Source organism: Camelus ferus, unplaced genomic scaffold, assembly GCF_009834535.1.
Source record: "Camelus ferus isolate YT-003-E unplaced genomic scaffold, BCGSAC_Cfer_1.0 contig313, whole genome shotgun sequence".
In the NCBI taxonomy this organism is placed as follows: Eukaryota; Metazoa; Chordata; class Mammalia; order Artiodactyla; family Camelidae; genus Camelus; species Camelus ferus.
The window spans coordinates 1618484-1636532 of NW_022588524.1; the positions used below are offsets into that span (position 1 = coordinate 1618484).

Below are 18049 nucleotides of genomic sequence, written 5' to 3' on the forward strand. Positions count from 1 at the left end.
AAGGTTGCATGTGAAAAATTTGGAAAATATGGAAGGATGATCCAGACTTCAAGGCAAGAGAAATGAAAGCTTCCAATGAATGTGGACACTTGGTTTCATTTTCTACGTGGACAGACTGCTGTGCCCATGGCATTGGCTGTGTTGGGACACAGGCAAGGGCTGGGTTAATGGTGAGAGGGACAATTTTGCCAGAGAAAACCCAGTAACATCCTTGTTATACTGCAGTCTAACATCTTGATAAACACTAGAGTGACATCATCAAAATGTGTTGAAATCTGATATAAATGGAATCTTAAAAAAAGACACAAGTGAACTTATTTACAAAACAGAAACAGACTCACAGACACAGAAAACAAACTTAAGTTTACCAGAGGGGAAAGAGGGTGGGGAGGGATAAATTGGGAGTTCGAGATTTGCAGATACTAACTACTACCTATAAAAGAGATAAACGACAAGGTCTTACTAGATAAAACAGACAACTGTATTCAATACCCTGTATGGACTATAATGAAAATAATATTAAAATGTGTGTATGTGTGTGTGTGTATGTGTGTGTGTGTGTGTGTGTATATATAAAATATGTCTATATATGTCTCTCTCTATATATATCAGTGTATATAATCACTATGCTGTACACCAGAAATTAACACAACATTGCAAATTGACTATACTTCAATTTGAAAAACAAAGAGAGAGAGAAAACTAAAATAAATAATACGAAGCAAAAGTTACTGACTTTCCAGTTGGAACTTTTTAAAAAGGAGTCGTAAACACACTGAAGGCTTCTTGACGCGATTCTGCACAGCTGGCTCTCACACCTCTGTCTGCGAACCACCCGTGTTCAGCCCATGCTGATGGGAAGATGTAGGACTTCTTCTGGGACCACCTCACTTGCTGTAAGTAAGTGATTCTGTCACATGATGAGCTACAGCCAGCGGGTCTTTGGAATTGGGATGAAGATGAAGGAGGACCCTAGGATACTCCTCATCTTACACGTTAGCAAATAGATTGAACCGTTCCCTGCAATTATAAATGTGCCGTAATTCATTATGGCAGCAATGAAAAATAAATTCAGCCTTTGAGATGGCAGTCTAGATCTGATTCTTTTTCTTACCCAACATGGGATGGTTGCTCACTGCGCATTAAATCAATAAACAGAGGCAATGCTGCTAGAAAGGAAAAATGCTTTAAATCAGAATGCTGCAGTCTGGGGAGACAGCAGGCTTATGTCCCCCAGGACCATCTCCAAAGATTCTGCTCAGCCGTGGAAGTTTTAAAGGGAAAAAGGAAAGTAACCACTGAGATGGGAAGTCAATGGGAGTCAGTGCCACCCCCAGCCCGGGACTGGGTGCAGGCTCTGTGTGCGGGCTGCCGAGCCATCCCTGCCGTGTGCAGGACTGTCAGTTCTCTGTGAATGTCCTTCAGGTGCTTTCTTGTTGGTGTAGTTTGTGCGATAATTGCAGGGGAAGCCAAGGAAGCCATCTGGTCGCCTGTTAACGACTTACTCCCCATTTCTACTTCTTTGATCTAGGAAGGAACCAACAGGTTAGGCAAGGTACTGTGTGATCAGAAGAAAGGCATGGGGGTGCCTGGCTTAAGGTGAGTCGCAAGACAAAAGGGGCCTCCTGCAGAGAGCTCTTTCCTGCCCAGAGCTGCCTACCTGGTTGTGGTTAGAACACCTGTAAAATAACCCCCTAACCATCAGATGCTTGAGTCTGCACTCCTGTGACTCGGGTGGCCTGAGAGATGTCAGGGGCCTTGTTCATTGTCTGCGATCAACGTCAAAGAGGGATAACTTAAAAGAGTTAAGTAGAGGCAGTGTGATATATTTGTCTGTAAATTAACCTTATCCTACAAATCCAGGTGGATTTGCCAACACTTGGATTGTCGCAGTCGGGATTATGCACACCAGGGGTGGAGGATTAACTTTCGAAGGCCTGCAAGTAGGCTCTGTATTCCCAAGGCACTGCGAATATTGCTCCCTAGACCTTCGCGAGAGGTGTTGTCTTTAGTGTGAGGATAGATAGGATGGCGTTTCCATGATTTAAACCACTGATGTTTACAGCCTATTCAAGATGAATGGTTGGCTCTCAGCGAGATGGAGTTACTTCTGCCTCTGGTGCAAACAGGCACTTAACGGTGATCTCTGTCCCCCTGTCTGTGGAGCAGGCTGGTGCTCTCTGAAATCTCTCTAAAGCCACAAACCCCCCACTGCAGGGCTCTCTGTATGCCTGCCTTTCTTTCTTCAAGGTAAAAACATCTTCCCTGCATGTGTGTGTACCCTAACAAAACTAACTGCCCCCAGGAGATGGAAGATCTCACCATCCCCTGGGCGGGCAGGCATCACTGCACATCCGCCCTTAACCGAGTCCTAAGTCCCATTACTCAGAGGAGCCCCCGACAGGTCTTACCTCGCTTGCAACCAATCAGGTGCCTGTGCGTGAGCTGATCACCAGCCCCCTAATGCTTGTGTTCACAGTCCCTTGTCAATCAAAGACCCTGCACACTCACCCTCGGTGCTCACACTTCCTGAGCGGACTTACTGGGGACTTAAGCCCAAGATACAGCCTCTCCGATGGCTCTGAAGGACTGTTCCAAAGACGTAAGGGAGGAGCCAGGATTTATATCTTTTTTTTTTTTTTTGATTAAAAAAAAGCACTTGAACATCAAAAGTTACCGCTAATCAAGAAACATCTCAAGTCAATGATTTTAGTGTTTTTCTACGTATGGGAAGATTCAAGAGTCTGGACTCATTGAAATCATGCCTTTGACAGGCACCTTAACTATCTGGGGCCAGCATCCCGTTTTACTCCATCCCGAATCCCCTCAGGGGGCAGCACTGGGGGCGGCTGCAGTGGATGAGGGCTTTGTGAAGGCAACGTTTTTTATTTCCTGGAATGGCAGGTGGCACCCTTTGTCCACAACTCCAAACTCTGTAACATTCTAGAAAAAATAAACCTATGGAGACAGTAAAATGATGAGTGGTTTTCCAAGGATTGGGGGTGAGAGGGTGAGAAGGATGACTAATTGGAGCAGGGGGGATTTTTAGGACTGTAAAACTGTTCTGCATGACATTATACTGGTGGACACATGTCATTATGCATTTGTAAAACCCGCAGAACAGACAACACAAAGAGTAAACTATGAACCGGATATAAACTATGAACTTCAGCTAATAATACCGTATCCATTGGAAGAAATGTACCACCTTGATGCAAGATGTTAATAACAGGGAGGAAGGTGATGGAGGATATGGAAACACTTTTTAATTTCTACTACATTTTCTCTAAGCCTAAAACTGCTTAAAAAATAAAGTCTACTAATTTTAAAAAGAAGAATAAAAATAAGTGCGATATTAAAGATATGATGAGATCTTAAACGGAAGTTGACTGAAAAGAAATGAGAAAACCTTGAGAGGAGCGGCTTCCGGTGCTTGAAATGTAATTATGATCAGGGATGCTCTTCGTATAGAGGTGTCCTGCAGATAGTTGGAGATGTGGACCGGGGTTGGGGGCTCCAGGGAGAAGCAGAGACCTGGGAGGCAAGTAGTTAAAGAGGTGGTCATTGACCTTCTCCAAGGGGAAGTCCATCCAGGCTGAAGTCCCATCTCACCTCCTGTCCAAACTCCTGAGCTCATGGTCCTTCAGCCAACAAATTAACAGTCAGTTGTGTAGAATCTAGTCCAAGGCTCACACTGCTCATTGATTTGGTTGTGAAGCCATATATTTAGTTAAATTTATTCACCTTTTAAGTTTATACCCTCAGAAACATAGGAAGGGACCTTCTCTCTCACCCCAAGACAAATGTTTAACTAGACAGTATGCAGCTGGGGAATCGGTCGTTGCATTAGCAGCACTAATTCTTGTGCTTAGCAATTTTTAAAAAAATGAAAGTGGAGGGGGAAAATTAGAAAGCATATAAAAGAGAGGATCATATTTGGGGGTCACAGGAAAGATTCAATTTCTTTTCCTCCTCATCTTGGATCAGTAAGAATGCAATGCTCAGGGGCAGCTTCCGAGGGAAGAATCTGATGGGGATGGAGGCACCAAACAAGGGCGATGGCAGACGCTCCAGGGCAGAGGGGAAGGACCAGCAGAAGGACCCCTGAGTGATGGTGGGGTGTTACATTACCACGTGGGTCCACATGCCACATACTTACACACACGTACACACGAATAAATATACACTGAATTACGATTTGACCTTTACTATGACTCGATGTTGCGTCATGGCTTTTGTCAAAGAGTGGAGCATGGCGTCTCACCATGAAGGACATTCTCTGCATTGAGGGGACGGCTCCCAAACTTCCCTGTGCTAAATAGTCACCTGGGGGACTTTGTTAAAAAGCCGATGGCCAGAGAGATCCCGATCGCTTTCGTCTCTACTGGATCTCCAAATTCAGGATTCAAAAGAAAAAATAAAACTGCTTACTGCTGATGTTCTTCACTTACACTTAAAAAGAAAAAAAACAAGGAGAATAATTTAAAAACTCTTACCTGAGCTTTCAGACTCCGGAGTGGCTGCCACCGGGGAACGGCGCCCTGATTCCTTCCTCAATTCAGTTTAATTGATTTCACTTCAGTTCCACAAATATGTATTCATGACATGCTAAGATCAGCATTAGATTAGCATAGAAAGCGTAGGAGCCCCAAATTCAATATATTATATTTTGTTAGTGCTTCTTCAGGGGATAGGAAAGTGCGATCATTTAATGAACACATCTTGAAAAAAAAAAAAGGAATTTATCATTCCACGCTTCTAACAATTGAGCAAAGATATATATCCTCTTGGCTTAAAATACAGTTGGCTTTTCTGTTACGCTTTTTGTTTGCTTCCCGAGAGTTCTGAAATAGATTTCAGTTTGCATTTTACAAAACTTTTCTCAGAAATGTTGATACTATGGCTTATAAATTAGCTTAAAAGACTGAACATCTGTGCAAAGCGTCACACACCAAGTATTTTTAAGAACTGGGTTATGAAACAAGATAATTTTGGTACCCGTATTGAATGTGTAAGTTGTCTTGTCTGTGATCGCCTGCAGTCACATACATTCAGCCGGATTTTACAAGAAATTTCACATGGAGGTAAAAACATTCTCTAAGTTCTTGGATGCCTGCAGTGCCCCGTTATCTGCACCGACTGCCTGCCCCTCCTGCTCGTTGTGTCCCTGACATTCCCTTCCTCCACTTAAAACAGAAATACTATAAACTCCGAACGTGGTGGGAATCCTTAGAAAGAAACGAAACCAGTATTTCTTGAAGAAAAAAAAAAAAAGGATTACAAGTGCTAGGCATTTTGTCTTACAATCTATTTTAATCTTCATGCCAACACCAGGGAGTTGTCGTGACTAAACCCACATAAATAAATCATGTTAAAAAAATTCAACGAAGTTTTGAAGACTTCACTGGCTTTACTCGATGACTCAGGAATCGAGCAGCGCCCATCCGGCAGGTGGAAAGGAGCTCTGAGGATTTTATAGGCAGAAGGAACGAGTTGTACTAGGTGAGAAAGTGGCTTGGTTATTACAAGGTTATTGTCCTGGAAGAGATGCCAGGGGTCTTTCCGGAAGATTACCTGATGCGTGCAGATCAGATGATTCTTGATTGACTGGCTGACGTTTCCATATCAGGGAATGCCAAACTATTACTAAGTTAAGTCTTGGCTTCGTGACGTAAACCTTAGCATGAGTAATTCCATTCAGGGCTTGTTGTCTTGTTTACAAGACTAATATTGGTGGGAAAGGCGTCTAGCTCACTGGTAGAGCGCGTGCTTAGCATGCATGAGGTCCTGGGTTCAATCCCCAGTCCCTCCATTAAGAAAAAAAAACTTAAAAAAAAAGATGAATATTCGGAAAGCTTAAGGAAACTGTTCTCCAACGTGAAACTTCCGGGTGGCATTGAGTTAATCCCACCAAAGGCATCGACACTAACAAAACACAGCTGAAGAAACCAAACTTCTTTTTAAAATGCTATTGGGAGAGATTTTGATCTGATATGAGCTTATCTGAAAACCCGACAAAGCCACACATAATGAATCATAGAATTCTAACTGTTGTATTTTTTCAAAAGGTATAGATTCTTCCCTGAACAACAAAAACTGGGTACAAAGACCCATGAATTTAGAGATTGACTGAGGAAAACCTTTGCTAAGTTCTAGGTAAAAAATGTCAGGGCAGAACTGGTTTGGGATAATAAATAAAAATGTATGAGGGGAGAGTACCCCCTCCCACACACACGAAAACATTTGAGACAGGAAAACACAAAGGGGCATTTTAGGTGGACGTGGGAAATTGATATAATTTAAGGAAGTGTAAAACCGGTAAAAAAAAAAAAAAATCTGATGGTCCACTAAATTCCATATTTCTTCAACGTTCTTTTTTCTGTGTTTCCTAAATGGAGTTTTAATTTTGACAAGATTAATCTCTTCCTCCGGGTCCTGAAGAGGTCCTGCTAATAATTATAGTCTAATTACCGTCTTATGTCTCCAATTTTTGTCCGTGTGTAATTTGGGAAGTCCTTCTTTCCTCGTGCTGTGTATATCTTCCTGACAGCTGATAGATTTAATGGACATTTATCAACCTAATAAAATTATTAATGGGACGAGTAGGAGTAATGATTTCCATGTTATGTCACAGACTTTAGCTTGTCTCCCATTTAATGAGACATAAATTAACTTGTTCATGAAGTGAAGTCAAATTTATACATGCTATCCTACTTAATAATTTAAGAAGCTCCAGACTAAATACGTACTTGAAAACATGGTTAAAGTCTAACGCCGGAAAGCATTTTCTTATAAAGTTTGAAAGAGGTGCGGATGTTAGATTAAGACGTTAGTTGACCAGGACTGAGCAGAGCTGACCACTATGTTAATATTTTAAAACTTTCTTCTGTAAAAAAACAGAGAGAGTTCTGGAAAAAAAAAAAAACCCCAAAAGCCATGGCTATTTATTTATACTATTTTTCCTTAAATTCTTACCACAAATAATAGAAGAGACAAAAGTTCACCTTGGGTGAAAAAGAATTAGAAAACTTGATTCCATTTTATTTTGCATGATGCTTTAAGCCATTTAAGCCCAATATAAACCAAAAAAAAAAAAAAAGCATAAGGTATGTGTGTCTGTGTTACTTCTATTTTTCAAAATGGGCTTCATTTATAAAACTGAGATCGCCTCTTTCTTTGAAGCCTCCATCACTTGCAATTCACTAAGGTGTTTCTATGAAGGATTAGGGGTGAAAGGAATTTGTCACCGAAGGCAATTTTAGACTTAATGCCTCGTTCACAAAAGGGAAAGAAAAATAAACCCTCCCATTTTTCAGCCAGTCAGGTTTCTAAATTTGTCACAAATGAAAAGCTTGCTGGGAAAGAGAGATTTATTTGTAGGGACAAAAAAAAAAAAAAAAAAGGAAAAATAGTATAAAATTCCTTAGAGAACATCCATTTCAAATAAACAACTGAAGGAAAAATACTGCCATAATGGACTAAAGGATTAAATATTGTAGACATTCTCTTAAATGCAGACACATGCACTTCTTTTGGGACTCTACATATGCCAGATGCAAATCTCTTAAGTTCTGTTACACAGATTTTTTTTAAAATTGAAGTACAGTCAGTTACAATGTGTCAATCTCCGGTGCACAGCACCATATCCCAGTCATGCACATACATACATATATTCATTTTCATATTCTTTTTCATTAAAGGTTATTCCAAGATATTGAATATAGTTCCTTGTGCTCTACAGAAAAAAACTTTTCCAAATTTTATTTTTATAAATAGTGGCTAACATTTGTAAATCTCCAACTCCCAGATTTTTCCCTTCCCACCCTCTTTCCCCAGTAACCATAAGTTTGTTTACTATGTCTGCGAGTCTGTTTTTGTTTTATAGATGAGTCCATAGTGTCCTTTTTTTTTTTTTTTAAGATTCCACATACAAGTGATCTCATATGGTATTTTTCTTTCTCTTTCTGCCTCGCTTCACTTAGAATGATGATCTCTAGGTCCATCCACATTGCTGTAAATGGCATTTTTATTCTTTTTCATGGCCAAGTAATATTCCATTGTATAAATATACCACAGCTTCTTTATCTGGTCATCTGTCTATGGACATTTAAGTTGTTTCCATGTCTTGACTGTTGTAAACAGTGCTGCTGTGAACATTGGGGTGCAGGTGCCTTTTTGATTTAGGGTTTCCTCTGGATATATGCCCAGGAATGGGATTGCTGGATCATAAGGTAAGTCTATTTTTAGTCTTTTGAGGAATCTCCGTACTGTCTTCCATAAGGGCTGCACCAATGTTATGTGGAATTTTGACTCCTGACATAAATCTCCAAACTGGAAAGTCAGATAAAGTTACATTTAGAACATTCCTCTCATGCGAACAACTGCTAAAAATCTGCTTGTCTCCTACCATCAGAAAGCCATCTCCCCAAAGTCTTTCCAATAAGAACGGCCCAGTGTGTTACCAAGGGAAGGAAGTCTGGAGCTGGACAGATTCAGCTTCAAATGAAAGCTGTGTGGAGTCACAAAGAGAACTCACTGTAACCTGTCCAGCTCAGGACTATGACAACAATAAAATGAGGTGGTGTATGTGAACAAAGCTGGCTGTCAGCCATTTCTTTTCTGGTTAAAAATTGGACAATGAATACCGTTTCCAAAAATGGGGCCAATCTCAAGGGCGTAAATCAAAGCCACTTTTCAGAAGGAAATTAGATAAAAATCTCTAAATATTTGGATTCACAGGCTTCGAGATCCAGCAGCCCCATTTCCAAGTTTTAATGCCCTAAGTATAAGCATATAGACACAAAAGGGGTTGTGTAAAGATATAGTGAAATACTGCTTATGAGCTGGCGTGATTCGTCTCAGCAAAGCAGGTGTGCAAATGTGCAGTGTGCAACCCAGGAAATGCAGACTATATTTTGTAACAACTATACATAAAGTATAAACTTTAAAAATTGTGACTCATATGTTGCAATTATATGCTGAAATTTATATGCCTTTATACAACTATCCCTCAATAAAATATGTTTTAAAACTACACGACATCTCTTTGCTTTTTCTAAGAAATTTAATGTTTGACTGAGAGTTCCCTGCTCTGTCCAACTGATGGAAAAGGGTAAAGTGAACCTTTCTGCCAGCCTGGGGACAGGAAGCTTGAAGTCAGAGCTTACTCTAATTTATGGGGGGAAAGTGAACTTTTGTAAGTCTGAGTCTGTAAACCGAGATTTGCATTCTCATGGTTTTGTTTTGTTTTTTTAACCAGATGTTGAATTGAGATTTTTGCTCCTGGCCTTACGACCTCAATCTTCATCCATGACATATTCATGTCTGCATTAGAGATTTTTCACCCTTGTGTGACTCACTATAACCCCAAACTCAGTATTATGAAAAATCAACCTGAATTAGCTCAAGACTGTAATCTTACGTACACATTTACAAGACAGACAGGTGACGCAGGAGCTTATTAAATGACACAAGGGCATGTGAAACCATGCAGAGAATTCTATATGAAAACTGATGGAAATTGACACAACATTGTAAACTGACTATAACTCAATTTAAAAAAAAGGAAAGCTGATGGATATCTTCCAATAAAGAAGTTACAAAGGCAATTAAAGAAAAATGGAGACTCTTAGAGATTAAAATAACCCTACGAGACACATCAACCAACGTAATACCAGCCTTACTTGGATTTTGACTCAAAGGAATACTACTTTAAAAAATGAAGCAATGAAGGGAAGGTAAATATTGATTGAATATTTAAAGATAATACAGAATTCTTATTTTCAGTTGTGATAATATCTAAGTTGTATTTACAATAAATCTCTCATCTTTAAGAGAAACATTCTGAAGTTCTCACTAATGGCCTGATAGATCCTCTGGGATTTGCTTTAAAATAACCTACTGTTTTTAATCCCTCATACAATGAATTTATTTAGAAACAGGGGCCTTCTTTTTTACTGTGCTGGAATCGTCTCTTGGACTGTTTTTGTCTTGCAGATTTTGTGAGAAAACACCCTTTACCTTTGGCTCCCTCATATCACAAGGGGACGACATGCCTTATGTAACGGCAAAGTTCAGGCTGCCTAGTTAAGTGGAAAGACTTTTTGAGAGCAGGTTTCTGAAACTTTTAAATGAAATAAAGTGCACTTTTCTGAACCAAATCTAAATAATTCACTGGGCTGACGTTATTGAGTTTTTTTTTTTTTTCTGCCTTTTAGTTGTGAGCATCCATGTAGAATGAAGTCAAAATGAAAACCAGTGTGGATTCGGGGACAGACCCACTGAGCTATTTTCTGTCCATATATTTTTTTCTCCTACCTGTAGACATTTTACTAAGCGGACCAGATTCTCCCCTCGTGAAACACTGTGCAAGTCCACCAAAGTCACTTTGAATTTTTCCATTGGTTTCAAATCAAAATTTTAAACCGAACAGGATGATGGAAGAATTTGTGATAATGGTTTGGTATGATTTTTCCTATTCTTATCAATTATTTTAATGGAACATTACTTTAATGTTAATCTCCATCTCATTTCTTTTCTTAATTTCAGTGTAACTTTAGAATAGCCTTAGGTCATTACATCATCACCGTCTCAGAGAAGGAGAAACAGACTCAGAGTTTAATGACGTATGTAGGGTCACGCAGGTAGCAGGTGGAGGGACCGTAAACAGTTCTGTTTGTTCTAAATCTGGAGTTCTTTCTAATGTAACAATCATGGTATTGTTTATACTAAACAAAATCTCAATAAACAAATGCCCCCAAAAGAAGTGTATTTATTATATTTGACACATAACGATTTTTGTACAAGTCATTATGGCATTTGATCCTGAGTTGCTTCCTCCAGCTGCAATTTCCTTGCAAGACACAGGAAAATAAACTACTTAAAAATCACTGGCAAAGTGGTGTCAAGAAACTGATCGACTAGACAGCTCCAAGGTGCTCAATTTCACTGCAAAAACACTGAAAAGCAAGCAGCAACTATCAGAAGCAATTTTGCCAGAAATCTAGAAAAACAGTCCAAGGTTTACAACAAGCAAGAGAATGCTGAATTTTGGCAAAAGGCGACATGAAACGGTAGGAAAGCTTTGTGGCATTTTGCACACGTTCCTGCCCTCATCCCATCCCTGGTTTGGCAGCGTCCTGAGGACGTTGGGCCGTGTTCCCAGAGAGGGGAATCGGTCCCTATTTCCAGAGCAGAACTTATGAACAAATTCTAGTCTCTGTCTGCTCTGCGCTGCCTGGAGGCTCCTGAGCGCTGATCCAAGGCAGTGTCTCCTTTTTACGTGACTCTGAACCCCTCTGCCTTCCCCCACACCGCGCCCTCTGCATCCCCTCCATCCCGATGGTCCTGACTCGTACTCCTTTACATACATATAAACTGGAAATCTGCTCAGTGACGTGTTTCTCTGAGCTCTGTTCGTAGCTTTAGCAAAGTAATCAAACCCAAAGTGGGGGTCCTGAGACTCTCCAGTCTGTCCCCGGCAGCTGAGAATCACAGACAACTTGGACTTGAAGCTGACGTCTGATGTGAAAGGCAGATGCAGGCTCGTTGCACGGAAGCCTTAACCTGTGGAATCCGACGCTGGCTCAGTCCACTCCTCTCCTTACTTCCTCTCCTTCTGGGACGACCACCCCAATGACGGGTATCTTTGGTCTTGTCCCGCGAGTCCCTGAAGCTCTGTTTACATGTTTCACCTCTGTGGTTCCCCTGTTGTTCAGGTTGGACCCGTCCTATCCATCTGTCTTCAAGTTCACTGATTCAGTCTTTTGGGATCTCCGCTCCAACCCTGAGCCCATCTCACAAGACCTGACAATTTCTGTTACTGCAATTCCCACATTATAGCCTCCGTTTGATTCTTTTTGTTTTTAATAACTGCTATTTCTTTGCTGATATTAACTGTCATTGTTTTCAAGAAAAACACATTCGGGAAATTTTCAACCATTATTTATTTTTTAAAACTTTTTCAAATATTTGTCCCCTTCCTCCTCTGGGAACTCGAATTGTAAATACATCTGGCGCCTTGAAGGGTCCTACTTCAATGATGCTTCGTTGAAGGTTTTCAGTTTCTTGAAAACTCTGCATTTTATTTTGGGTTTTTTCCTATTGCTTCAAGGTCACTCACCTCGAAGTTTCCTATCATTAACGATAACTCTGTTGTCCGCTCATTCTCACGTCAAGCCATTTGTGGGTTATGTCCGATGCTTTGTTTTTTCCTTTTCTTTTCTTTTCATCCTAGTCCATATTTCCCTGCGTTTTTGCAAGCCCAGGAATTGCTTTCTTGTTTGGCAGTACTGGGACTAAGTACCTAGTTGGATGGTAGTTTATAAAAATTCTATAAATATTATTACACTATATTTTAGGAGCCAGTTAATTATTTGGGTATAATTTCATCCTTTGATTCTGGCTTTCAGGCTTTGTCAGGAAGAACCAGCAGAGCATTGAGTTTGGGACCGTTACCCACTATGGGAGCGATAACCTGGGTAGCTTACTTACCTAATGCTGCTGTTGGGAACATCAGCTGAGCCTTGCCTGTGTTCTCAGCGAGCATTTTTCTCCATAATCCATCCCATTGGTTCTTTCCGTGGCCATAGGTAGTTTTTTCCCACCATGAGGTGTGAAAAGCTTCTGTGAATGCAAACGAAGTCCAGCCCAGCGTGAGCTCTGCAGGTTTCCCCCAGTAACTTAAGATGCTTCACTCCCAGACCTCAGGAAATTTCTCCGTGTGCGCGCTCTCGTCCGTGCTCAGCTGCAGATTTGGAAAAACAAAACGAAACAAAACTTTGCGGATCTCTGGAGCACTCTGTCTTTGCAGGTTTCTTCTTTCCAGTTGTCTGCCTTGTGAACTCTGCCCGCTTAACCTTAACCAGACATCCGTCCCTTCCTTCTCCATTCAAAGTGGCTGCTAGACTCGGGCTGGTCTCCCCTACGACGTGGTGGCCTGGCGACTGCTCGGAGAGTCAGCTGGGCCCATCGCTGGCTTCCTCACCTCTCATGGGTCACCGTCTTGGCCTGCTTTTTGTTTAGGGTCTCACACCAGCCTTCCAGACTGTGTCCACGTTACTTCTTTCCATTATTATCGTTTCAGGGGAGACAGCGAAGCCAGTTGGTGATTTTATCTTGGTTGACAGAGTTCCCTCTATTCATAGTCTTTTCATAAACTGCAATTATTATCATTTTAACGCCCCTACTGTTCCGTGATCGCCCTTTGTCCTGGCACCAAGGTCACAATGCTCGGCTTCCTGCTCCTTGGCGCCTGCATCATTTTGCACACTTCTTGCCTCGGACTCGGTTATCAGTTCTCCCTCAAGGGCCGTGGGTTTTGACTCAGAACTCCACTAGCTATAAACGGAATCTATTATTGTAACAACAGTGTTACCTTGAGAAATTCGCTTAATTTATGTGAGTCTATATTTTGTTTTTAGTGAAGCCAGCGTAATATCGCTTATCTTCCGCTGTGTGATTGTGAGCACCTAATGAAATAATAAATGGAATGACTCCTGGGAGAAATTGTGGTATTTAATACACACTTAAAATCCTTTGTATTCATTTACCTCTCCCCTGTCTCAGAGATAAGAACATGTTTCATTGATTATAAGAATCAGTGTAGGTCTTTCCCACCGGAGTTTCAATTGTCCTATTCCATCCGTCATTGTTTATAAAAATGACACCTTTAATTTACTTAAAAAGAAATTCTCAGGGACCTACACTTTATACGTTATCTTTTTGAATCCAGATAAATAGGTGTGTGATAAATGGTGTCTGCATGCACCAAACAGCAGGTGCCATAAATCTTGGAGTTTGCTGGGTTATTAGCACTCTGTCAGTATATCAAACTGCCCCATCCATCTGCCCATCAGAATGTGTTACACGCTTCACAGTGCTTGAGATGGAAAACCGGTATCGAGTGACAGGGCATCAGGACATCTTTAATGCCCGACATAATTCTTTCTCTGCCGCTCCATTATGTCAGGCAACTCTTTTATCCCTTTCTTGGGGCTTGATAAATGGAAAAAAATCAATAGTTCACAGATCGCCTACAAATTTTTCATTTGTCTGATTTTCAAAATACGCTTGAGCAACATAGACTCACTCAAAATGATTTTCCGAGTAGAAAATTATTACTCATCGTATCTGTATATTTTTAATATCTGTTCAAAGCTCCAAAGAATACGTAGACTTAAAGAAAGAAAAGAAGGGAAGGAAGAAGAATGAAGGAGGAGCGGGGGACAAAAGAATACGTCTAAAGAGACAGAAAAGAATGGAAGGAAGTAAGGAATGAGGAATTCATGGGGGTGAGGAGGACGGGGGGTAAGTGAGAAAGTAATTGAAGGACAGAAAACGAAAGATAAGATAAAAAATAGCAAAGAAAGAAAGAAAGAAAGAAAGAAAGAAAGAAAGAAGGAAAGAAAGAAAGAAAAGAAAGGAGGAAGGGAGGAAGGGAGGAAGGGAGGAAGGGAGGAAGGAAGGGAAAAGAAAATCTATGAAGATTAAAAAAAAAAAAGAACTTACCTGGTCTTATTTGACCAAAGATTCTAGCTTAACGCTTAGTGTCCTCAGTCACGTGAATTTTCAGGACAGCGCAGGAATGCGGTAGCCAACAAAATAATTGGCTGGATGCCACAGACACTTGGCAACAAAGTGTGACAATGTGACCAAGGGTACCAGGTATTTGCCACATGGTGCCGGAATGGTGTGTATATGGTGGATGGCAGCTACGCGGGGGAGGTTCGGAACCAGACCACAGGGCCAGGGCGACAGCAGGAAATGCAGTGCGATGAGATGACAAAGCAGGCGTGAACAACATCCAAACACTGAAGCGCCCGGCAGACATCGTTCCTAGGACCCCGTGAGGTATATTCTGTTCTTACACACATCTCTCCAGGGAGAAGACTTGTGCAGAGAACCTCCGACTGAGACAAGATGGGGTAGAATTGAGTCTCCCCGCACTTCCTCACAAGCAACAATGCTGGAAAAATAACGCACCAGGAACACACGAACATTGGAAAGTTCAACAGAAGAAGGCGAGGTGTGTTGGGGCCCCAGGACTGGGAAAACCAAACACCAGCCAAGTGTCCTAGGTCCAACCCGAGAAAGTCAGCGAGACCCAGCGTTTCCTGACCACCAACCCACTAAAGACGGGGGGGGGGGGGTCCAAGGAGCTTTACCCCTGTCCCGGGTCAAAGGGGAGGGGAAGGAAGGTGGGGCAGGAGCCCCACCAGGAGGGAGAGGACAGTGCAAGGGTTTGACCCCATGGGGCGTGAGAGTCCCCTCTCCCATCAAGGGGCACTTGGCAACAGAGCTGCCCCAGCGCCGGGTGGGGGGGGACCTGCCCAGAATCCCAGAAGGGCTGGGAAGCGTGGCAATAGAGGCTACCCAAAGCAAGGTAAATAAGTAAGCCCAATGCCCTCCACCCTTCCCCAGAATAAAAAATTAAATTCGGGGGTTGGTTATAGCTCAGGGGTAGAGCACGTGCTTAGCATGCATGAGGTCCTGGGTTCAATCCCCAGTCCCTCCATTAAACATAAACCTAATTACCTGCCCCCCCCCAAAAAAAAACCAATAAAAAAAGACTTTCTTGAGCACATTTCCATCTGTTTCACTCTATTTTTCCCATTTGCATTTCTTCTGCTGCGGCTCTGTTTTTCTCATTTGCTTCGTAGCAAGATATGTAGACAACTCTGTATTTTATGTCCTCAGTTTTTCTCCTCCGAATTTCTTTGCCCAAACTCTAACAGGTTTCGCATCACTCCACAGAGAGCGCTTTTATCACGTCATCCAGCGATAGCCACGTGTTTACACACAGGGCCAGTTCTCGGCCGTCATCCCCATTGGACAAGGACGGCCACCCCTGTCTCCTGGAAGGATTTCATTCATTTTTTGAGGGAAGACATTTTATGGTCTTCTTTCCTGTTCCTCCTTTTGGGGAGGTCCATTCTATCTTTTTCTTTTTTTTTTTTTTTCTTTCTGTTCCTTTATCTCCAGACATTAAAAATGTAAGTGCCCCTGGGATCAGTCCTTGAATTCCCCTTTGATTCCGTCTACACTCGCTCCTTGGACGATCCTGTCTATTCACATGTTAATGCATCTACAATTTACATTTCCCACTCTGACCTCCACCTTGAACGCCAGCTTCCCAGATCCCTCTGCTAAACTGACAGCCGAGTGGAAGTCTGATCAAAGTCTCAAATCCGACGTGTGTCGTGTCAGAAAACAAGTTGCTGGTGTTGCCCCCCTAACCCTCCTCCACCACTGCCTTCCCTGCGGGTGTCAAGTCCATCTCCACACTTACTCGGTGCAAATACTGACTCTGCCTTTTCTTTCTGGCATCACAACTGGACCGTCAGGAAATCTAGTTCCTTCTGATTTCAAGGCTGTAGAAAACCTAACCACTTAAGAGCACCTCCGTACGTATCTGATCAAGACACTTAAAATCTCCTCACGACGTTTTCCCCCTCTATGAACCGTGGCCACACCACATGTCTTGCTGGCCCCAGCTCATTCTGGGCACACGTTTCTTCACAGTGCCCACCGACGTCTAGGCGCAAAGTTCGTGCAAAGCTACAATTCTAGTCCCCTCCAAGATTAGCCAGTCTCAATGTTCTATAAACACTGTGTATTTCAGATCGGAATAATTAAACCCAAATCACAAAAAATGAAGCTACATCAGTCCTAAGAGGAAACACAATGCAGTGTTCATTGAATTCCTCTTGCCCTGGGTTCTTTGTGCCTTCTTAAAGCATTTGCAGAAGCTGTCATGTTGCTGTGTTGAATTATTTTATAAAATCACCTACTTTTCCAGAGAGCATGTTCCTTTGAACAAAAGGACCATGTTTTTTTTTCTTTGATTAGTTCCTCAGCACGTAACTGAGCAACTGATTCATAGAAAGCACACAGCAAATATTTTTTGAACTGAATTATATTTAATAAACATTGTCAATCATGCAGAGAGAAAATGTTCTGCCAAGAAGCTGCGTGGTTATTTGAACGAGTTCCAACATGGAGGTTTTTTGAAAGCTTTGCAAAGTTGACTTTGCCAACCCATTTATTTTTGGAGAAATTTTAAAATATTTTTATTTTTTACGGAACATACATTGTTCCTTCCAACACACAACAAAAGCGAAAGGAAGAATTTTTACTTGATAAAGGAGTCAACCTACAGAAAAAAACCCCAAAACTCTCAAATCTTTATTTCACTCCATACCACCGTACAGAAAAATTAAACCAAAATAAGTCCAAACTTAAATGACAAAACTATAAAACTTCTCTGAGAACAAAATAGGAGAAAATCTTCATGGTACTGGGAAGGGAAAAGTGCTCTTAAATACAGCATCCTAAACGTGACCCATGAATAATTAATTTGACAAGTTAAACTTCATCGAAATTAAAATCACTTGTACTTCAAAACACAGGATTGCAAAATGAAAAGTCAAGCCAGAGACTGAGAGAATGTGTCTGCAAATCACATTTCTGATAAAAGATTTATACCCAGAATGTAAAAGGAACATTTATTTAATGATAAGAAGCCATTAAGAAACTCACAGCATAATAGTCACTTCAACAAAGAAGACAGGACTCATTACTTATCTAGTAAGATATTGTTTAATTTCCTCTTATGCATAATTTTCCAACGTTCCTTCTAATTTCTGGTTTCTAATTTCATTCCATTGTGGTTAGAACACACACACTTTGCCTGATTTCAATCCTTTTAAATTCATTGAAACTTGTTTTATGGCCTAACATGTGTTCTGTTGTGGGAAATGTTCCTTGCACACACAAGAACGTGCATCCTGCTGCTGTGAGTGGAATGTTCTATGGATAGTTTAGTTGCAAAATAGTGGTGTTCAAGACTTCTGTCTCTTTATTCATCTTCTGCCTACTTACTCCATCCATTATTAGAAGTAGAATGTCACAGTTTCCAACTGTTATTGAACAACTGTGTTTCTCGCTTCAGTTTTGTCACTTCATGCATCGTGTAAGTCATGCATATTGGGGCTCTGTTGTTAAGTACATGTAGATATATAATTGCTACATCATTTAAAGGATTGAATTT

At 41.2% G+C, this 18049-nt stretch overlaps 1 long non-coding RNA gene across 1 annotated transcript; it reads right to left on the bottom strand.

The window, feature by feature from the left end:
• Positions 1–408: 408 nt before the first annotated feature.
• Positions 409–17583, bottom strand: LOC116662540. The gene is made up of 3 exons (XR_004318500.1): positions 17573–17583; positions 892–894; positions 409–493 (listed from the first exon to the last, which is right to left on the bottom strand). It is a non-coding gene; the product is annotated as an uncharacterized LOC116662540 (long non-coding RNA).
• Between the last annotated feature and the right edge of the window lie 466 nt (positions 17584–18049).